Source organism: Urocitellus parryii, chromosome 6 (genome assembly GCF_045843805.1).
Source record: "Urocitellus parryii isolate mUroPar1 chromosome 6, mUroPar1.hap1, whole genome shotgun sequence".
NCBI classification, from domain to species: Eukaryota; Metazoa; Chordata; class Mammalia; order Rodentia; family Sciuridae; genus Urocitellus; species Urocitellus parryii.
The window spans coordinates 126009026-126033508 of NC_135536.1; the positions used below are offsets into that span (position 1 = coordinate 126009026).

Consider the following 24483-nt stretch of genomic DNA (forward strand, 5'->3'; position numbering starts at 1 on the left):
GCCAGATTCTTGAAATACTATCCACAAGAAAATATTCCTCTCTCTAAAAAGATGCTATGTTGTTCAAATCTAGCAAACTATCCCCCCTTTTTGAATTAATATTTCTTTTGTAAACTGTCAAAATTATTCCCCAAAATCAGAATGTAAACTCTTTAATACTAGGGGCTGGGATTGTGGCTCAGTGATTCTCAGCACCTTGTAAAAATCGATAAAATAAAGGACTACTGACCGAGGCTAGGGTTGCAGCTCAGTGGTTGCACACTTGCCTGGGATGCATGGAGCACTGGGTTCAATACTCCGCACCACATAAATAAATAAAATAAATGTATTGTGTCCATCTACAACTAATTTTTTTAAATATTTGTTTATTTTTTCTAATTGCAGTTGGATACAATACCTTTATTCCATTCATTTATTTTTATGTAGTGCTGAGGATAGAACCCGGGGCCCCGCGCATGCTAGGCAAGCTTTCTACTGCTGAGCCACAATTCATCCCAGCCTCACAACTTAAAAAAAAAAATTAAGTCTATTGACAACTAAAAATATAATTTTTTTAATTAAAAAGAAAAAAAAAACCTCTTCAATACTATATGGAAGATCACTGGCTTCTCATTTGCACAATAGGACTGTGCTTAAAGTCTAAAATATAATAGTTTCCCTTGCCTATTAAATTTGGGAACATTTAATTTTTTACCAAAAATCAGTGATAGATGTAGTGAAGGAAAATAGGCACCAATGAACAAATATAAATAAAGTTTTTTACATTAATAATATCCTTTCTGCAGACTAATATGTTTATGTTCCTTGGGAAAGGACAATGATAAAGATTAGAAAGCTAAGGAAATAACCCTAAAGCTACATTTGCATAATGTTTTACATATCTTTACCCTTTCTCAGTTGTCCATTTCAAAGAATTTAGGGTGAAAGGAGACTAATGGGGATTAAGTGGCTAAAATTCCTTCCCTACCCCAATAAAATTCTGCTGACTTCCTAGTGATCATAGAATTAAACACGTGTGCACAGATTTTCCCATAATAAGCTATGTAATGGTAATTAGAAAACAGGCTAAATAACTTCACATATATTTAAGCAATAAAATACATTATTGAGACTACCAATAATGACATATTTAGTTAAATTATATAAAATTGTCAATATTCAAATGTTTTTGATCTCTAAAAAATTGCAATTTCTACTATTTCAATTTTACTTATTTGTATAAAGCAATGTGGAAAACTCACTCTTGGAAATGAATAGCAAAATTAATTGTATGAAAGGTTTTATGTAATCATGTTTATTTGCACATAAAAAAATTATCAAAGAATACATGCAATTATGGTCTAAGTAATGAAAATCATACCTTTGGACTTCTGCTCTTTTGATTCAAATTCTAGCCTTGATTCTTGAAAGCAACGTTAACTTGGGCAAGTTACTTAACTTTCTGTACATCGTTTTCCTTATTTGTAAAATTAGGGGGGAGGTACTTATATTACACAACATTCTGACAATTAGATAAGTTTACATGCATGTATATTTAGGTCAAGTTCCAGTACAGACTCCAAGGACAGCAGATGGTTGTTAAAGTTGTACCAATATTACAGTGGTACTTCTGGGATGAGAAATGGAAACATTTGTTGCTATTCATTAATGTCTGATGTTATTATTAACTAATGTCTTTCAATTATTCCATTTTTTCCAAAGAATACACATAACAACAAACTAAACTCTTAGGGGTTTGAGCTTAAGGGTCACTAAAACTGAAACTATTGTGGAGATTTTCAAAAACTAATCTGATATCTTGACTTACATTAAATACAAAAATTAATTCAAAATGGATCAGACCTAAAAAGGGAAAAATATAAATAACTCAGAAAGAAATCAAAATATACAATTATATGACCTTGAATTAGGCAATAGCTTCTTAGAAATAACACCTAAAGCCAAGCAAGTAAAAATATAAATTGGATTTTACCATAGTTTTATAGTATTTAATCACCATTAAACAGTTACATTTGCTTCAAGGGATAGGATTAAGAAAGTAAAAGGCAAAATAGGATAAAATTTGCCAATAATAAAACTGATAAGAATATGTATAGCTAGAGAATATGCAAAAGTAAAGACCCCCCCTTATTTTCTTTAATTGCCCAAATGAATTAAATAGATCATTTAAAAAAAAAAAAGTATACCAAAAGCCAATAAGCATATGAAAAGACACTCATTACCATTTGTCATTAGGGAAATGCAAGTGAAAATCACAGTGAGAAGTCACTTAGGCAAATAATTTAAAAGATAATACAGGGACTGAGGAGGTAGCTTTGTTGGTAGAGCACATGGGAGACCCTGGGTTCAACCCTCAACTAAAAATCAAAAAAGACAATAAAGCTGAGTGTGTAGCTCAGTGGTAGTGCATTTCCCTAACATGCATAAGGCTAAGTCATTAAGTCTTGAGAAGGACATGGGGAAATTGAAATCCTCAAAGATGCTTTCAGGAATGTAAAACAGTGTGGGCACTTTGGAAAACAATTGGAAATGTCCAAAAATATTAGCCATTAAGTTACCATGATCCCTATTTCTTAGTATAGTACCAAATAAAAAGAAAAAAAGAATCTAGGGGCTGGGGATATAGCTCATTCCCCATGTCCTGGGTTCAATTCCCAGTATCACCAAAAAAAAAGAAACAACCTATGCAAAAACACAAATGTGAATTATCATAGCAGATTTATGAATAATAATCAAAAGTGGGAACAACTCAAATGTCTACCAACTGATAAAAGGATAAACAAAATATGGCATGTTATGTACTTCCATATAATGGGACATTGCTCAACCACAAGAAGTAGTGACTGAAAATATTGTGCTAAGTGAAAAAACAGACCCAAATGCCTACATATTATATGATTCCATTTCTATTAAGTGTTCAGAATATATGAATCCATATTGATAACAGATTCATGACTGTGGATAGATCAGGGAGCTGTGAATGTGCAGTGATTGCTAATGGTTGTAAGGTTTCTTTGGGGGATGAATTAGCTAGTAGGGACAGTTGGAAAATATTGTGCATACAGTAAAAGAAGCACTGACTTATGTAATTTTAAAGTGTGTATTTGGGGGTTGGGAACTTAGCTCAATGTAAACACTTACCTAGCTGGTACAAAGCCCTGAGTTCACTAACCAGCAGTACCAAAGGGGGGTGGGACACATTTTAGTCTATGTAAATTATAAATCAGCTTTTTAAAATCTTAATTGAGAAAGGTATTTGTAAACATATAATTGCCAAAACAGTCTAGATCATCAAAATTCAAGTCTAAGAAATTGTCACAACCAAAAAGAATCAAGATACAAATATAAAATGCAATGTAACTTCCTGAATGGGAATCTAGAACAGAAAAAGAACATTCTAAAGAAACTAAAGACATCTGAATAAAGTACAAAGTTCAGTTAATAATAAGGTTTCGATATTGTTACATTAATTGTAATAATATACAAGAAGATTGTAAAAGGTAAATAGTGGGGGAAATGTGTGAGAGGCATATGGGTACTCTCTACTGTCTTGAAATAATTCTGTAAATAGATGACTATTTTGAAATAAAAAGTTAATAAAGGAAAACAAAACAGAAACTGGGCATGGTGGTACATTTCTGTTTTTCTAGCAATTCAGGAGGCTCAGGCAGAAAGATTGCAACTTCAAGGCCAGACTCAGCAATTTACTGAAACCCTACTTCAGAATAAAAAATAAAAAGGACTGGAGATATAGCTCTATGATAAAGAGATCCCAGGTCATTCTTATTATTATTATTATTATTATTATTATATTTTTAAGATATTAAGATTTGAGGAAGGATTCAATCTCAGCATCAAAAAAAACAGAACAAAGGAAAAAAACATTGTGGACATGGGTTGGGAGGAAGAAGAACAAAACATGTACAGACAACAATGTTGGCATAATACTTCAGAGGGATTAAAATTCTCTTTAATAACAAAATTAAAGAATTTAGAAAAAGAAATTCATGATGATAAAGCTATAAAGCCTAAATAGTAGTGGATTCAGTGGTGCATGTCTAAGAACCCAGCTACCCAGGAAGCTAAAAAGGAAGATTGCTAATTTGAGACTAGCCTTGATAATATAGTGAGATTGCATCTCAAAATTTATAAATAAATAAGTGAATAAATAAATAAGGCAGGGAATGTAGTTCAGTGTAGTAGAGTGTCCTTGGGTTCAATCTCCAGTATCTTAAAGAGGGCGGGGTGGGAGGGTGTTGAAATCTGCTTCTACATGCTCTACCACTATCTTTTTCATTTATTTATTGTACAAGCATGTAATTTGTCTACTATGCACCATATACTTTGCTCTTCTAGATATTTAACATTAATCCAAAAACAACCATGTGAATTAGTTTTTATCTGTAACCCCCTCCCCCATTTGTTTTTTGGGTTTTTTTGGTGATGGTGATAATTTGAACCTAGGGCCTCTCACACATGCTGTGCTAAAACTCTATCACTAAGGTACATCCCCATTCCCATTTTTTAAATTTCTTTCCTTTTTCCCTTCTTCCCCTTCTTCTTCTCCTTTCCCACCCCCACCCCCCACCCCCACCCCTGTACTGAAGATTAAACCCAGGGGTACTCAACTCCTGAGCTAATCCCCAGACCATTTTTAAATTGTTTTTTGAGACAGGATCTTGCTAAATTCCCTAGGCTGGCCTAAAATGTGTGATTCCCCTGCATCAGTTTCCCAGATATATGGGATTACAGCAATGCACCACCATGCCAGGCCCTTTATTTCTTTCTTTTTTTTTTCTTTTTTTTTTTTTTTTACAAATTATCAAACAGGCTCAGAGAGGTAAAGAACCATCCTAAAAGTCACACAGCGCCCTGATTTCTGTGTAATGTTTTTTCTTTTCTTTCTTTTTTTCTATTTTTATAGTCCTGGGGATTGAATGGAAGACTTTGTACACACTAGGCAAGGCTTCTACTACTGAGGTATATTCCCAGCCCCTTTTAAACTATTATTTATTTTGAAACAGGGTCTTTATAGGGAACACACAGATATGAGTGGCGGGAACATGAGATTAAGGAAATAATTCATAAAATGGGCCCACTGTGCAGATCCCACATGCTTTCTTTTCAAGAAGCAATTTACTGGGCTGGGGTTATGGCTCAGAAGAAGGGCACTTGCCTAGCACATATGAGGCCCTGGGTTTGATCCTCAGCACCACACATAAATAAATAAAATAAAGATATTGTGTTTGTCTACAACTAAAAAAATATTTAAAAAGAAGAAGGAAAATAATAAGAAGAAGCAATTTATCACAGCCATGCCTGGTTTAAGTGAACAGGATATGTTACATTCCTCAGCAATCTACTTATCATCTGCAGGAGATCTGCAGGCCCAAATAATGTCAATAAGTGGAACACAAGTAACCCTGAAGGGAAGGACTTTTGTGACCTTTACACAGACCAGATCCTGAAATTTAGGAAGACAAGAATAATTCTGCTTAACCATAAAATCTGTAAGAACATATTCCAATTAGAACTGGTCAGCATGGACCAAAATAACCTAAAGTAATCACAGCACCAGAGACTTCAATGTCTTATGTTATCCTGCTGTCAGCCAAAAATAAAGAGGCAGACCTTGGTAGGACTCTCTGGAAACTTCCCTGGGATTCCCAATTAAACTGAAGGGCAGTTGGGTGTGGTGGCTCATGCCTATAATCCCAGCACTTTGGGAAGCTAAAATAGGAGGATCTCAAGCTCAAAGCCAGCCTCAGCAAAGGCGAGGAGCTAAGCAACTCAATGAGATCCTGTCTCTAAATAGAACACAAAATAGGGCTGGGGATGTAGCTCAGGGGTTGAGTGCCCCTGAATTCAATTCTTGGTACCAAAACAAAACAAAACAAAACAAAAAACTGGAGGGCAGGAGAGGCATGCCTCTCCAAGAGGACTCATTATTTTGCTTCAGAGTATTCCATTTTCCCCTTTCCAGTCCCTTCTAATGAACTCATGCCTCTTACTCTGTGTGACCCATCTGAAATCTTTTTGACTTGATCGTAAGAACTGGGGTTTGAATGGAGGCCTTCACACTGCCACAGTTTCCCAGAAGTTCTCATTGCTGTAACATTTTCCCGACATTGATCAGGCTGGCCTCAAATTTACCATATTTCTGCCTCAACTTCCTAAGTAGCTGGAATTACCTATGTGTACCACTATGCCCAGCTTAGTGCAGTGTCTCTTTACCACCACCCTACTGAAGGATTCTAGATACTGTCACCCAAAAATATGGTTTCATAGGAACTCAGAAAAAGCAAATGCTGGAAGAAGTACTCTGATATCTCACTGTTTAAAGTATGGATCCATCAGCAAGAAAACTTGCTTCTATCCCTAACTTGAGTTTTTATTAATGAAACTCATACCACAAAAGAAAAACTGAAACTTGTCAACATTCACAGATAGTCTTGCCAGACATCATTGTCTTCCATATCAGTCCAATTTGATATTACAAAGGGAATCACTTAAAATCCATTATTTCCCATGGATCTAGTAGACTTGGACCCAGGCCACAGTAAGTTTCTCCAAGACCATTGAGTCCCTTAAAATCATTTAATATTCCCCTAAAAATTATCTACAGGGCTAGGATTGTGGCTCAGTGGTAGAGTGCTTGCCTAGCACATGCAAGGCCCCGGATTCAATCCTCAGCACCACATAAAAATAAATAAAATACAGATATCATGTCCAACTACAACTAAAAAATAAATATTAAAAAAAAAACTACGGGCTGGGGATGTGGCTCAAGCAGTAGCGCGCTTGCCTGGCATGCGTGAGGCCCGGGTTCGATCCTCAGCACCACGTAGAAACAAAGATGTTGTGTCCGCCGAAAACTAAAAAATAAATATTAAAAAAAATTTTTAAAAAAATCTACAACTCTCATTCTCCTCCTCCCCTATACAGAGAGCATATTATAAGCTTTTAAATCATTTTGAACTAATGAGTAATTATACTTTGTGATTTCTTCCATTAACATATTAAATAGAGTAAAAGATAAACAAATTTATTATGTCAATTATCAACTCATTCCAGTGAATCTTCTGAGAACTCAGGGACTTTCCTCTTGTGCTTGAATTATACTGACTCTCTTCATTATCAATTTTCTTGCACAATGACTTTGTACAAATTCAAATATATAAATCTAAAGCTTAAGCATAATGATGAGTGAAAAACTAAACAGGACACATAATATTGAGAACCAAAGCACAAGCACTGCCCCAATCGGCCTCTTTGTTCAAAGCACAGGGACATGATTAGCTGACAGGTTCTATTTTTTTCCCTACAGGCACAATCTGTTGTAAAGGAAAACAGTCAAGTGCAGCCTAACAAGAAAATAAATCTTTGCTACAGACACTTTCCCCCAAACAGAGTGGCAGCTGGGGGAAGATACTTTAAGAACAGCCTTCTTGGATAGTTCCAGGACTAGTTCAATAAAAGGCTGAGCAGAGGAATAAATTACCTTTTTTTTTGAGAATGTTCCATCTGAATTAGAAGCAATAACAACAACAACAAAAAGCTCTTCAATCACAGCCCCTACACATACTCTCACTCTATCTACATTTTGGTCAAGCAATTATGCCAAATCCCATCTGCTGCCTGATATTTTTAACATGGTTCAAGGGCAGGATCAAAAGAAAACTTTAGTTGGGTTCCAACAACTTGGGAGGCTGAGGCAGGAGGATCTCAACTTCAAGACCGAGATGAGCTATTGAGCAAGATTCTGTCTCAAAATAAAATATAAAAAGGGCTGGGAGGGGGCTTATAAGCAGAATCTTCCTGGGTTCAATCCACAGTACAAAAATAAAAATTAATTAATTAATTTTAAAAAGAAAAGTAAAGTTTATTTTGTAACACATGAAAAGTATATTAAGTTCACATTTCAATATCTATAAATAAGGTGTTACTGAAACTCAGCCATTCCCATTTGTTTACTTATTGTCTATGACTACAGCTGTTCAGTCAAGTAGTTACAACAGAAACCATATGGTCTCAAGGCTAAAAATATTTGCTATTTGGCTGCCATGGTAATTTTATGTGTCTACTTGACTAGGCCACATTCAACAGACATTTGGTTAATCACTGACCTGGATGTGTTATGCTGGTATGTTTCTAGATGGACTTAACATTTAAATCACTAGATTTTGAACTCTGTTTTCTGGCTCCCAGGAGGTAAAGTAGCTTCCATATCCCATGGCCTTCCACCATGATACTCTGCTACACTTTAGGCCCAGAGCCATGGTTAACTACTCTAAGTTGTTCTGGTCAGCTATTTTGGTTACAGAAATTAAAACTTAACAAAGGATTAAACACTTTATAGGAAGAGATATGAAAAGGTGAGAGAAAAAAATTTAAAAAGGAAAAGAAAAAAAAAACAAATGAAAAATAAAAAGAAAATCAATGAGATGGGATGAGAGAATATGTGAGAAAGAGAGAGAGAGAAGGGCAGAGGTGGGAACCAGACGCAGTGAGTGTTGAATGAATATGGAAGGTTAAATTCTTTTTTTTATTCCATTATGTTGCTAATGTAATATTTGTTGAATTGTTTAAATTATACATAAAAAATTGAGAATTTTAAAACTAGCATATAAATAAGGCTTGTACATTTATTAGTTATTTTCATTGAAATATAACTTTCATTTGCAATCCATATTCAGCTAGTGGATGACTCCTAGCTCAGACAATTGAAGGACAAGAGGGGAAAGACTGACTAGAAAAAGAGAAAAACAATCAATCAATCAATAAACTTACTAAGACAGATTACCCTTCATTAATGTGTTGGGTTTCATCTGCTAAATTGAAAAACTCGGGATAAAAAAAGAATAAACTCCCTCAGGAAGATGAAATTCTGTATCTAGCCTGCTTTTGGTCTACAGCTGGAACATTAAATCTTCCTTGTCTCCAGACTGGCCTGAGATTTCAGATAGTCTCTATTATCACATGACTTGATTTCTTACCAAAGCAGGGAAAAAACCAAGACAGTGAGATAGAGAGATCATAGGTGCAGGGAGACTGACTCTGGGTATATCTGCATCCTATTAGTTCTGTTTCTTTGAAGAACTCTTGACTAATACAGATTTGGGAGAGTGGCTTTAGAGGAACAAATCTTTCCTTTTTTTTCCTCTTAAAGTACTGGGGATTGAACCCATAATCTAATGCATGTTATGCAAGTACTTTGTTAGTGAGCTATATCTCAAGACTTTTTTTTATTTTAACATAAGGGCTTGCTAAATTGCACATGCTGGCCTCAAATTTGGGATCCTCCTGCCTCAGCTGCCTGAGTGATTACAGGCGTGACCCACTACACTCAACTAAGATTAACAAACTTTTAGGGTGAATTTTCTGATTCGGTGATTTGTTTTGGGGTTTCTGGAATTGGTTCTCTAATTTGACAATATTTAAAGGCATTAATAACTATTTCCATTATTAAACACAAAACAGATAGTCTATGGGATGATGTGACACTAGAGACACTCCAAATCAACAGTCTGAGGCCTGCCTGGCAACTCAAGGTGACTCTGTCTCAAAATAAAATAAAGGGCTAGAGTTGTAGCCCAGTGGTAGAGGGCTTTCCTAGTATATGGGAAGCTCTGGGTTCAATTACAAGTAACACACACACCCACACACCCATAAACACACAGGCAAGGTTCATGATGAACATTTATATAATAAAAACAAACGTTTTTTGTCAAACCAACAAGTATATCAAGATACACTTTTTTGCACCTAATTTTTTTTAAAGACAGAGTGAGGGGGGGGGAGAGAGAGAATTTTAATATTTATTTTTTTAGTTCTCGGTAAACACAACATCTTTGTTTGTATGTGGTGCTGAGGATCGAACCTGGGCCGCACGCATGCCAGGTCAGTGCGCTACCGCTTAAGCCACATCCCCAGCCTCTGCACCTAATTTTTTTAGACAAAGTAGAGAAAGAAAAGGGTGAGCGCAGGGATTCAAATTTCCATATTGAGTGCTATATTAATTACTTGAAAAGCTAATTTTGAGTAGAGTAATTTTGTGTATTTATTTTGTTTTGAAGGATAAATGGCCAGATATGCTATCATATCTTAATTTATGGGTTATGGCCAATGGACTTGAAAGGAACATGTTTAGAAAATTGAAAACAAGGAGGTCTGGGAAAAAGATACATGAATAAGCCCATCTGCATCAGCAAAGAAAAAAAGAAGTGAAGATATTTGTGTCTCATGTGAATGCCAGCCAAAGGGCAACCTCTGCAAAGGAGGATTTTAGTAATTGAGGAGATAGGATGGCCCATTCTGTGGATATCAGGCATTTTTCCTCAACAAACCTTGCCTTGCCTAATCAGCTCATGGAAAAGATGGCCATAATGCAATGGATAAAAGTTATGCATGGGATCAGCAACATGGGCTTCCATTCATCAAGGCCCATTAGGCCATAGTTACCATCTACTGCACTAGCACCAGAGACAGCTAGTTTCTGATATGTCACTATTTCGCGGGTTAGATCAGCACGGTCATTTAATTCAACCCAGGAAATAGTGCCTTATCAGGGACTCACTCTTTGCATGGGATGATAAAGGACCACTTCCATCACGAGAGAGATATCAATTTGTTCTTATTAGAGTGGACATATTCTGGATAAAAATTTGCCTTCCTTGCATACAATGTTTCTATTCAAATTATGAGTAGTGAATTTAAAGAATGCCTATCAACCATCATGGTAACTATTATTTATTGAGACAACGTTTCATTAAATCACATAGGCCTGTCTGGAAGTTGTTGATCCTTGCCTCAGCCCCCTGAGTCACTGGGATTTCAGGTATAAGCCACCATGCTCAGCTGGTGAACACACAGTTGCAGCACCAGTTAGGTGCTAATACCTCTCAGGGTAGAAAGGTTCTACAGGAGAATGTATAGACTCCAAATAAGTGTCCAATTTATGATGCTATTTCTTCCATCATCTGGATTAATAGGTCTAGAAAATAGGAGTAGTACCTATTCACTATTACTCTAGTGATCCACAGAAAATTTAAATTCCTATCTACATGCACTTATGCTCTGCTGGCTTAAAAGTCTTAGTTATATCAGGAGTAATATTTCCTCCAGTAGGAAAACAGTAATTCCAATGTTTTAAATTAAGATTATCATCTAAACTGGGTACAGTGGCCTGTACGTATAATCCCAGTGATTTGGGAGGCTGAGATAGGAGGATCATAAGTTCAAGGTCAGCCTCAGCAAGTTAGCAAGACCCTCAAAAATTAGTGAGACCCTGACTCATAACAAAAAAACAAAAATGAAAAAATTTAAGGGCTGGGATTGTGGCTCACTGGTAGAGCACTTGCCTAGCATTTGTGAGGCACTGGGTTCAATTCTTAGCACCACATATAAATAAATGAATAAAATAAATGTCCATAACATCTAAAAAATATTTTTAAAAATTTAAAAGGGCTGGGAATATACTTTAGTGGTAAGGCACCCCTCGGTTTAATTCCCAGTACAAACAAACAAACAACAACAAAAACACTACCATCTAGTCACTTTAGGTTTTTCATGCCTCTGAATCAACAGGTAATTAAGGAAGTTTCCACACTAGATGGAGGAATTGATCCTGATTATCAAGAGGGGAAACTGAACTCCTACCTCATAAAGGAGGTAAGAAAGAATGTATGTAGAATGCCTCTTAGTATTATCAAGTCTTGTGACTAAAGTCAATGGAAAAACTTTAACAACCCAGTCAGGCATGGCAAATGGCCCAGACATTTCAAAAATTAAAGTTTAGGACACAGAGATGTAGCAGAATGGTAGTGTTTCCTTAGCATATGCAAGGTCCTGGGTCCTTTGGAGTTCAGTAAGTAGGTAAGTGAGAAAATACATACAAACATACCTACTTACATACATGCTTAAATAAATAAATAAATAAAATATTTCTGTAACCCCTCAGGTAAATAATTACTAATTGTTAAGGTGCTTGTTGAGAGCAAAGAAAATTCAAAATGGGTAGTATTAGATAGTTACAAATACCAGCTGGACTACATGACAGTTACAAACATAAGGACTGCAATTGTCTTTAGTATTTCTACCTAATATTTAATTTGTAAGTTGCTTTTTCTTTTCTTTTAAATATATTTTTAGTAGTACTTGGACACAATGTCTTTATTTATTTTTATGTGGTGCTAAAAATCAAGGATCAAACCCAGTGCCTTATAGGCGCGAGGCAGGTGTTCTACCACTGAGCTACAGCCCCAGCCCCTAATTAGTAAGTTTCTGTGTGTGTGTGTAAAATGCTTTTGTTTTCATCCCTTTCTTATCTCCTTACTTTTCAACATAATTTACATTATCTTCATCTCAGAGTACTTATGTATTGTTAACTTTTTTTTGTTTTGTTTGCAGTACTAGGGATTGAACCCAGGGACATTCTGCAGTTTGCACTGAGATACAACCTCACTCCTTTTTATTTTTTATTTTGATACAATATTTTGCTAAATTTCCCAGACTGACCTTGAACTTGCAATCTCCCTGCCTTAACTTCCCGAATCACTGGGATTATAGGCATGTGCCACCACACCTGATAGGTATTATTAACTTTAAATCATTGTATTTATTTCAGTTATAGGATATCAAGGAAAAGAGTGATAAATGACCTTGAATGTTGGATAAGTATTTTCCCACTAAGCTATACCCGTAGTCCTTAAAAAATATTCTTACAAAATGCAAAAAGTATAGACCAATGAAATAGAATAGAAACACCAAAATTAAACTTTCACTTATATATTCAAATGATTTTCGACAAGGGTGCCAAGACCATTCAATGGGGAAAGGAAACAATTTAAGCACATAGTGTTGGGAAGACTTGATATCCACATGCAAAAGAATGAAGTTGAACTTTTTTTTTCTTTTATCATATACAAAAGTTAACTCAAAGCTAGATAAATCTCTATGGACTCTGTTGGGCCACTACTTTAAAAAAAAAAAAAAGTTGGGGAGAAGACAATGTATGTATGTATGTATTGAAATTCACATTGAACCCCATCAAAATATACAATTTTATGTTTGCATTGCCAGTTTGAAATAAATTAATTTATATAAAAAATAGATCAAAGACCTAAATGTAATAACTAAAACTATCAGTGTTTTGGAAAAGAAAGTTTTACAATATTGAATTTGGCAATTAGTTTTTAGATATGATACCAAAAACTAAGCAAAAAGAATAAAAGAGATTGGAATATATATATATATAAATAAATTTAAGCCAGGCATTGTCCTTCATCCTATGATCCCAATGACTCAGGAGGCTGAGGCAAGAGGCTAGCAAGTTTGAGGTCAGCCTGGGTAACCCAGCAAGACCCTGTCTCAAAATAAAAGGGAAAAGAGGCTTTGGGATGTAGCTCAGTGGTAGAGATCCCCTGGATTCAATACCCAATACAACAAAAGAATAATTTAAAAACAAATAAATAAATATTAAAAATCTATGCAGCTAAGGACATGATTTACTAAGTGAAAAGCCCCACAGAATGGGAAAAAATATTTGTACACCATATATCTGATAATGAACTAATATCCAGTACATATACATACATATCAAACATATATTCTAAAATTCAAAAACCTTAAAAAACAAACAGCTCAGCTGGTGGCAGGCACCTGTAATCCCAGTGACTCCAGAGGTTGAGGCAATAGGATTGCAAGTTCAAACCCAGCCTTAGCAATTTAGTGAGGTCCTAAACAAGTCAGGCAGACACTATCTCTAATAAAATATAAAAGGGCTTGATAGTTAAGTGTTCCTGGTACCCAAAATAAACAAAACTTTCCTGCTAGGTGTGGCAGCCCATGCTTACAGTTCCAGCTACTTGGGAGGCTGAAGCAGAAATTTTGTTTAAATAAGGAATTTGAGGCCAGCCAGGGCAACACAACAAGATCTGTGCCACAAAAGAAAAACAAATGAACAAACAAACAAATAAAAATCTGATTGAAAAATGATTGAAGGGCTTGAATAGAGTTCTCCAAAAAAGATAAGAAAAAGGAATAGAAATAGTACATGAGAAGATGTTCAACATCACTATTTATTTTATAAATGAAAGTTTGAAACCACAATGATATTTTCATTTATATCCATTGGGATAGTTATTATTTTATATGTTTTATTCATTTTTAATTTTTTTGTCAGGGGGCTTTGAACCCAGGGATACTTTACCACTGAACTACATCCCCACCCCTTTTTTAAATTTTTTGTTTTGAGGCAGGGTCTCACTGCTTAGGGCTTCACTATATTTGGAAAAGAGTTCCAGAGATGGTTGTGATGTTTGCACAACAAGTTGCAAAACTTGAGCAATGGTAGTAGGAATGTAAAATGATGTATCCAGGATAAAAAAACAATATGTTGTTTCCTCAAAAATTGTGTGTGTTTAATTACCTTGTGCTGTGTTTTATTAGATTCTTTGTCTATTTGGCATTCATTCATCATGGGGCCAATTAACTATCATTTTTCTTAATTTCTGCATTCTTGATGGGATGCATTGGCATTTGAAGGCCTTAGAAACCCTAGAAAACTGCTCCTCCCAAGGTTAGCTAATTCCTATTATTAATTCCTATTAACAACTGCCCTCTGATCATGTCTTTCATATGCAAATTGATCAATCCCAGTCACTTCATTATTTAACTCTCACAAGATAATACTTCCCCTCAATCTACCCAACTCAGGTACCACCTGAGACCATCCTAGTCATAGCCTACAGTCATCCTGATTATGCAAACTAGCCTATCCTAGACTGTTTACTCTGACACACATTGACTCTCCCAGGGATTGCAAAAGGCAGTAGCCTACATTTTTCCTTCCACTCCTTTTTTGTCTCCCGACTGAAACCTGGTATGCCTCACTTGATGTGAAGTGATGTGTTGTGATGTGATGTGACATATCCACTTCTATGGGGAAAGGTTAAATAATAAAAATCTTCATTCTGTAACATTGGCCTGCTCATGTCATCACTCAGTCTCTTTTATAAATTAAGACTTGAGCACCAAACACCAGGAGTCAACAATTTCAATTCTGGATATTTACCTAAAAGAAGAGAAAGCAAGACTTTCTCTTGCTTTCTCTATGTGATAATCTTTGCTCATATGTGATAATCACAGCATTATCACATATGAGCAAAAATACTAGATTCATGAAAATGAAATATATTTAAATTAAAATGTTAACATATTAAACATTCCCAAGAAATTATTTTGGTTCTAATTATTGATCTATAAAGTATTGATCAAATACATTTTTTATAAAAAATGAATTGTTGATAATTAAAAATAGGTAAAGGGTTAGGGTACAGCTCAGTGGTAGAGCACCTGCCTAGTATGGCTGAGGACTTGAATTAATCTCCTGCATCACACACACACACACACACACACACACACACACACACACACTATCTCTGTAGTCCCCACTCTCCAGTTACAACCATTTCTTGTCCATGTATAAGGCTCTGGGTTTGATCTCTGGCAAAATCAGTATCTATCTCTCTCTTTTTATCTCTCTCTCCTGCTTTAAAATTCCTCTAATTGCATTTGCTCCAAATAGCAATACATTCTATGACATATTTTTGACATAAATTGAACATGTCATCTCCAATCACCAGTTCAGACTTCTCTCACTTCCCTGCTTCTCACTTCTCACATTACACTTGAGACATGAAATACTTCCTATCCCCCGTGGTGGTCCCATTGTATCCAAGTCTCAGCTAAGACCCTTGCATTTAGCCTAGGATCTTTGTCCTTCTGATTTTAACTTGGATAGCATAACCTCCATGAACTTTCTAATGAAAAATCTGCAGAGAGATAGATCCCTTAACATAAAGTACATTCTATCTATCAGCATTTCTATCTATATTTCAAATAAACCTGTAACAGTGGTCCACTTTATGCTTCGAATATAATCCTTGCTCTTCTGCCACCACAACTTATTTTTTAAATGAACATGTTTCTTTCTCTTCCTCTCTCCCTGCTCCTCCCTAATCTTTCCCCCTCCCTAATATCAGCAGAACAGGATTACCTTTCTTCCCCATTTTCCACAGATTTATCTGTCCCTTAGTACACACCCACCATAGGAACAAAGTAATCCAGACTTTGAAGATGGTACCAGAAAATCTCAGAAATGACTTTCTCCCAAATTAACAAGTGAATTATAATTCCAGACAGAGAACTTGTGGAATGTAGCCTTTGAATCTTTAAAAGCCCCCATTCCTGCTGATGGGCAGAATCACAGCCTTTGGGACAGGAGTCCCCTGTGTTTCTCCTTTGCTAGCAAAGCAATAAATCTTTTTTCTTTTACTCAAAATCATGTCCTCATTATTGGATTGGCATCAGGGACAAGAACCCAGCTTTCAGCACAAACCCATCTATTCAAGAAAAATTCAACTTTCACCATATTGAAACCTTTAAAATAAAAGGTTTTGTCACTCTTTGCATGGTGGTACACACCTGTAATCGCAGCAACTCAGGAAGTAGAGGCAGGTCAATATCAAATTTGAGTCAGCCTAGACAATTTAGGGAGACTGTCTCAAAATTAAAAGTATAAAAAGTCTGGGCATTTAACTCAGTGATAAAGCTCCCTGGGACTCAATCCCCAGTACTGGAAAACACAATTTTGTCTTGTTAACCTGTGATCCCCTGTAACATACACATAAATAACACAGGCTTTCAACAAAATAATTGTTAAATTGAGCAAATCAGAAGTCAGTAACTTTTTCTGCAAAAAGACCAATATTAAATATTTTTTTTTACATTTAGAAGGCCACAGCTTGCAATTACTCAGCTTTACCACTGTAGTGTGAAAGCAACCATAAATAATATTTTAAAAAATGGGCATGATTATATTCCAATAAAACTTTATTTATGGACATTAAAATTTGAGTTTTGAATTTTACATTATTTTCATGAAATAGTATCCTTCTTTCAGGTCTTTTCAACTATTTAAAAACAAAAAAATTATTATTACTAGCTAACAAGCAGTCCCAATTGGACACAGGCTACACTTGATTAATTCCTGAGATAGATAAATGTACATAGATTTAGACAAATTCAGTTCCTAAATTTATCTCTATGATTCCATTCATTCGGTTTTTGAAATTAGCCTGCAGACTTCCCCACATCTTATCAGAGAACTGGCCTGATGAAAATCCTTCATGCCATGCCCCTTTACTGTATGTTCATCTTTTTTTGGTGGGGAATAAAAAAATAATAAAATACCTGAATCCAGCTACTTATGAAGGGGAAAAAGGTTTATTTAGCTTGTAGTTTTAGAGGCTAAAAGTCAAAACAATATGGTTCAGATTTTGGCAAGGGTATGATGGCAATGGTGGGAGTGTGTTCATGAGGATGGGATCATTCTCAATACAGATCCAGACAGAAAGTGGATGGGACTTGGCTCAGGCTTTTAAAACAATCTGACAAGAACTAACCAACTTCCCCTCTCAAAACATTAACTGCTTTGGACAGCAGTCTTCAATTGGCCCAGAAATCCCAAGCAGATCCTATTTCTTAAAGGTCCATTACCTCTTAATATTACCATCCTTAGGACCAAGTTTCCAATATAGGAACCTTTGAGGAATACCCAGACCATAGCAGATCCTATACCTGTCTCATTCTTCTCTAGTCCTCCTTATATCTGTGAGTTAGGTCTCCTATACTTTTGACAGCCCCTCTGATGTGCTCAGGTCCCTTGTTTGTGAATATCCATCAAATCTTTCTACCTCCATAACAAAGGAGCCCCAACCCAGCCACTGTCTTCCCTAGAAGTCTCCCCTTGGCCACTTTCTTCTGGGCTCCTAAACATACCATACTTAGTTCACTGTCTTCTAACAGATATCAGAATTATCCAATCACTTGCAATATGTACTATACTATCTACTCAAGGGCCGTAAATTTTCTGCCAAAAATTGGCAAAGGGGCTGGCAAAAATGAACTTCTAATCAAAGTTTAGAATCAATGACTCTTACTGCTGGGAGAAACATTATAACTGACAAAGATTCTCTCCTTGATGAGGCTCCTCTGAGCCCCCTTCTCAATGAGAAGAGCTGAATAAAACACTAAAAGAGTTTCTAATAGCTCAAGCCTGACTTCCTAAATTCCTCTTCAGTCCTTTGCAAATGCTAATCTGAAAAAACTGAAGGATCTCAAATTTGTTTGTTCTAGCCAACACCTGAAGATTAGACCTTTGTCTCCTAGCCTCTGCAGGAGGGTAGGAATCTAAATTCTCTATAAACCCATTTGAATGGGTCTCAGCAGTGAATGCCTGTAACCCCAGCAACTCAGGAGTCTGAAGCAGGAGGATGCCAGTTAGGATCCAGTCTTAGCAATTTATCAAGATCTTGTCTCAAAATAAAAAACAAAAAGGGGTGGGGATGTAGTTCAGTGGTAAAGTTCCCTGCATTTGTAGAGACATTTATAAATAACAAATATCACAGTTAGCAAACCCAGATGGGTTTCACATGAAACCCATGTGAAAGTAAGATCCATGCTTACTGCTTTTTGTAATTTTTCATGACTCTGACTCCACTGAGCCTCCATTCACTGGCCCTTCTTCCTACTCCTTCATTGTCCCTTTAAAATAACCAGTTACTTCTGTATTTATTAAAGTTGAATTCTGAATTCTGTTCATGCTAGAATCTCTTCCCTATTATAAATAGTTGTTACTGATTAAATCTTTAACTAGAAACCAGCTTTATCTTTAGACAAATTTTAAAAAATGCACAGAGCCATGAGTTCAATCCCGTCAAAAAAATTCTTTAAAATCATAATGAAGGAAGAAAACAAATGGGAAATCTTTCAATATATATTAGCAACATTGCTAGAAAGACAGGGTCTAAGGAGGGCTGTATCACCACTAAGCCAAAAGTAAAAACCAGATGAAACAAAACCAATTGTGAAGTTCCTAGTAATAGAAGAATATAAGGGAAAAAGTAACATATAGCAATATATAAAACAGGTTTTTAAAAATTTTTGTTAAAGCTTGGTTCCAATTAGATAGAGAAACAATGTCTGGGGATAATAATATTCTGAGAATTTAAACTAGGGGCATAGACAAAATTAAATATATGCATGAATAAAATATTCTTTATGCATTATGTAAAAAAATATAATTGTCCATCATATCATTCAAACTTTAAAACCAATAAATTACTTATCTCATATTTACTCATAGACTCAATAACAGTGTAGATTAGTCTTAAACAAACAGGGTTTTATGCATTATCTTTGGACAAACTTATTACCACCTTTATTTTTCTTTCTCTTCCCTTCCTTCTCCTTCCCTCCTTCCTTTCTTCCCACCCCACTTTCTGTCTTTCTTCCTTTCTTTCTTTCATACTGGGAATTGAATCCAGGGTTGCTTAGCCACTGAGCTATATCCCCTTTCATTTTTGATTTTGAGACAGGGTTTCAAAGTTGCTTAGAGGCTTGCTAAGCTGTTGTGGTTAGCCTCAAACTTGTGATCTTCTTGTCACTGTGTCTAGTTGCTGGATTACAAGCATGTGATGCTGTGCCCAGGCTTTGTTCAATTTTATTTGAAAAATATGTACTGCCCTAGGCACTATGGCATGTGCTTACAGTCTAGCTACTTGGGAGGCTGAGGTCAGAGGATTGCTGGAGCCCAGGAGTTTGATACCAGCTTGAGCAACTTAGCAAGACACTGTCTCAAAAATAAAAATATGTTTTCTTCTATTGTAGAGACTGATGCTGACAGAAGAATCACAACAGTTAGCCTTCCCTCATGCTCTCCATTATCCAACAGGAAAAAAAAAGTTATCTCTAACTTGGAAAAAGAAAAATGTACTTACGCCTTTCATAGAAAATGGTGTGGCAGTCCCCAGGGAGGGTTGACCGGGCCTTGGCCCTAGTCTGCTGTTGTCATGAGGTGATGGCCACTTGACAAGGTTCTTGCAGGTTTCTCTGAGTTTTCCAAGGGTGCTTAAGAGTCCAGGTGCCTGTGGGTATTCCCTATTCTCCTAGACTTAGCCCTTTTCACTTCCTGCTTGCATTTTCTTTGAAAAATTTTAAAGTTTAATTTTAAATCCACAATGCCTGCATTGTGCTCCTCTGGTCTGGCAATCAGCAAGACATAAGAGGAACACCAGAGATGGGGGGAAGGGAGGAGGGAAGGAGACATTGATATACAGACTCACTGAGTGAGAAAATTTTTAATACAGAAGAAGATCTACAAATAGAAAATGGGAAAAGGCAAAGAAAAACCCTATGGGGTGGCTGGGTATGGTGGTACATCCCTGTAATCCCAGCAACTCGGGAGGCTAAAGTAGGAAGATGGCAAGTTCAAAGCCAGTCTTGGCAACTTAGGGAGACTCTGTCTCAAAATAAAATATGAAAAAAAAAACATGGGCTGGAGATAATGTAGTTTAGTACTGCAAACAAGCAAACAAACAACAATGAAAACTCCAGACCTTATGGAGTGAATTGGGTGAAAATATCATAAACATATGAAAAGTATATACATAAAATGCATATGCTATATATATATATATTCATATATTCATATATGCATATATACATATTTTGCATCTGAAAGGACTAAAACATGAGTAGCACAAAGACCTTGGTTTCTAAACATCTTTTCCATTATATGGAATCAAGGTCTTTTGGGAAATATGGGTGAGCCCATAGCTGGGACAGGAGACTACGATCTTGGAATGTGTCCTTGTGTCAGAACCTAAAGAAGCATTAAAAATTATGATAATATGTCAAAGGACACAAGAGCTCCCTTTCGTCAAATTAGGGGAAATTTGAACATAAACATATAGAAAGTAAGATTATAGTTTATTGAATAAAATAAGTATTCATGAGTCCATACTGATGTAAATGGATAAGAAAATGAAGGAATGAATGAGAGAACAAAAGAGAGATAGAAAGTAGCAGAGAGAAACAAATGGATAAGAGAAACAAAAAAAAAAAAAGAGGGACAAAGAAACAAGAGACAGACATTGGGTATGTGGAAGAAGGGCAGATTTTTTTGTTTAGAATGCCAACTAATAAATACTAAAGGAATGATGTACAGCCATGTACTACACAATATTTCCATTAATGACCAACCCACATAATAATATTCCCATAATATTATAATACTACTGAAAAATTCCAACTACCTAGTGATGTTGCACCTCTGATAATGTCACAGTGCAACATGTTACTCATGTATTTGTACTAAAGATAGAATAAACATACTATACCGATAGTCATATAAACATACAGTGCATATGATTATGGACATTTCATAATAGTTGATAATGATAATAAGCAACTAAAAAAATTTGTCCATGTATTTACCTTACTATTAGAGTGTATCCTCCTACTTATTATTTTTATTTTTTTTAATTTTTGGTATTGAGGATTGAACCCGGGGGGGGTGGGGGTGGCTTTTCCAATGACCTACATTCCTAACCCTAATTATTTTGAGATAGGTCTTGCTAAGTTACTGAGTGTTTTGCTAAGTTACTAATGCTGATCTCAAACTTGCAATCCTCCTGCCTCAGCCTCCCAAGTAGCTGGGATTACAGGCATATGCCACCATACCCATTTTATCTCTCCTACTTATAAAAAGAATTTACAGTAAAATAGTGTTCCATGTTGGTCCAGCTAGTAGTCATATATCTCATGTTTAATAAGTAACTTGATTGGATCATTTCCTCCTGTGCTTCATTTAATCTCTTGTTTTGTTCACCATAGCCTTATAAGCAATAGGCTATTATAGATACAACAGCTCATTTTATACATAGGTGTACTTATATACTATATTCATTCATGCATACATATAGGTAATATGTGTATGTCCTGTATATAACATACATGTAAACACATACACATATATATATATACATACACACACACAAATATACCTATAACCTATATGAATAGAAGGCTATGTCACCTAGGTTTGTCTATATATACTCTAATATTCACACAATGATGATGTTCCTGTTATAAGTGACATGTAACTATAGTTACCAGACATCATTTTGGGGATGATTATAGTAAAAATTTTGTTCTGCTGACCAAAAAGGCATCACTTAAATCCAGTTTCTGTGTGTATGTGTGTGTGTGTGTGTGTGTGTGTGTGTGTATGTGTGTTTTACTGGGGATTAAACCCAAGAGCACTCTACACTGAAATACATCCCCAGCCCTTTATATTTATATCAGAACCTCCCTAAATTGCTGAGGCTAGTCTTGAATTTATGATCCTCCTGTCTCAGGCTCCAAATCACTGGGATTACAAGCATGTATCCTATGGGAGGCTTAAATCCAGTCTTAAGGACAGTTCAGACAGACTCAAACTGAAGACATTCTATAAAATACATGGCTAGAGCACTTAAAAATTACTAACAACATGAAAGGCAATGGAAAGTTGAGGAACCAATACAGATTAAAGATTATTTTGTTCTCTTGAAAAAAGTTCTGGAGGCTGAGCAAGCCTGTAATCCCAACAGCTTGGGAGCTGAGGCAGGAGGATGGCAAGTTTGAAGCCAGCCTCAGTAACAGTGAAGCAATAAGCAACTCAGTGAAACAGTAAATAAAATATAAAATGGTCTGCGGATATGGCTCAGTGGTTAAGTGTACCTGGGTTCAATTCCTGGTATAAAAAAAAAGAAAGGTATGGAATAATGATGCTATTTATAGTCTTAAATATGATTTTTTTTTTTTTTTTTTTTGCTTGTTTCAGTCACATCCCCAGCACCTGTTCTTCCCTCCTTCCCTCACTTTTTTTTTTTCATTTTGAGACAGGGTCTCACCATGTTGCCAAGTCAGTCCTCAAACTTTTTTTTTTTTTTTTTTTTTTTTAAAAAACAGCATATATTTTATTTTCAAGCACACAACACCAAAATTTTCTCTGCATGAATTCTTCTCATACAGAATTGGGCATATTGAAAGCAAGTTGTTTCTGGTGAGGTTTCTGATGATCAGGAATCAGGACGTAGTAGCCCTAAAGTTAACAGTCTTGTACCCACCATCCTCAAAACCAAGACAGCATAGTTTACTTTCAAAGTAGAAGATAGTTACCATATCCTTCAATCCATAAAGCATTTCACTGTGAAATGATTCATGTCGACTCTGCATAATTCTTCTTATACATAATTCACTTCAAGTGAGATGAGGGACGAGTATAAAACATGCATTATTTGAAATATGCTCAGTATGAAAAGGCAGAACTTTATAATTTATCTTAAAAGAAAGAGTAAGTTCCAGGAGCTTTTTATTGTTTGAATAATAGAACACATAAAACCAGGCAGAGAAGTCCCTAAGGAAATGATGGTCATGTTCCACTGTTATTTGCCCTTTGGTCCTTCATCTTTTAAGCACTTATTATATTTTCTTTTAAGAACATTAGATATTTATTTTGATCACAAATGCAATCCGAGTGTGAATTCATAAATGTGGCATCTTTTATTCCCCCCCCCCACGTTCCTTTAAATAGAAAAAAGTGCTAAATGTCTCTTCATAGTCTATTTGGCCACAGTTGTTCCACCTATGGTTTTAAAAACAGACTGCAACTTGATCTTCTGAAATCTTTCTTGAACTACAGCTCATTCTGTTAAAGAAATCCTGGGGAAAAAAGTTCTACTGATATTGTCGATAGTCTCCAAAAGGTGAGGATGGTAACTGGGTGGAAGGCAACTGGGAGGGGTCTTCAGCAAACTGAGGACCATAGGGAAACTGTGTAGAGGCAAATCTTGTCAACAAGATACCAGCTCCTTCAATTAAAGCTAGGAGAATGCCACCCATTGCAGCTGACCCAACCATGGCCACTGGACCATTTCTTGCTGCCAGTATAGCTCCTGTTAAGGCACCACTAGTGATGGAGTTCCAGGGATCTTCTTTTCCTCTGACTTGAACCATACTACAATCAATCATGGAGATCAGGCCTCCCCAAACTGCAAAACTACCTCCCAATTGTGGAGCCCTGGTTCTAATAGCTGTCAAACTCCTGTGGTTTACTCCCACTAGAGAATTTCGAAAACCTTTGATTGCTTGAAAGATACCACCACCTATGGTACCCATCGTAAAGGCCCCACCCCAGTCATCCACAATTCGCCAGGGGCAAGGCTCTCTCGCATACTCCTCCATCTTGACTCCAGCCGCGCGGGCCAGTCCTCAAACTTTTAATCCTCCTGACCCAGAATTCCCAGTCACTGGGCTGGGGTTGTAGCTGAGTGGTGGAGTGCTTGCTTGCCTAGAAAATGTAAGGCCCTGGGTTCAATCCTTAGCACCACGTAAAGATAGATAAATAAAATAAAGGTATTGTGTCCATCTACAACTAAAAAAAAAAAAAAAAAGAATTCCCAGTTATTGAGAATAGAGCCATGTACCACACCTGGTTTAAATACAATACTTATCAGGAAAAAAATGCTATTGAAAACATTATTGGATTCTGGGTGCAGTGGTGTATGCCTGTAATCCTAGCTACTCCAGAGGCTA

General features: G+C 36.1%; 1 pseudogene; it reads right to left on the reverse strand.

The window, feature by feature from the left end:
* Positions 1-23243: 23243 nt before the first annotated feature.
* LOC144255375 (mitochondrial import inner membrane translocase subunit Tim17-A pseudogene) lies at positions 23244-24147 on the reverse strand (annotated as a pseudogene).
* Between the last annotated feature and the right edge of the window lie 336 nt (positions 24148-24483).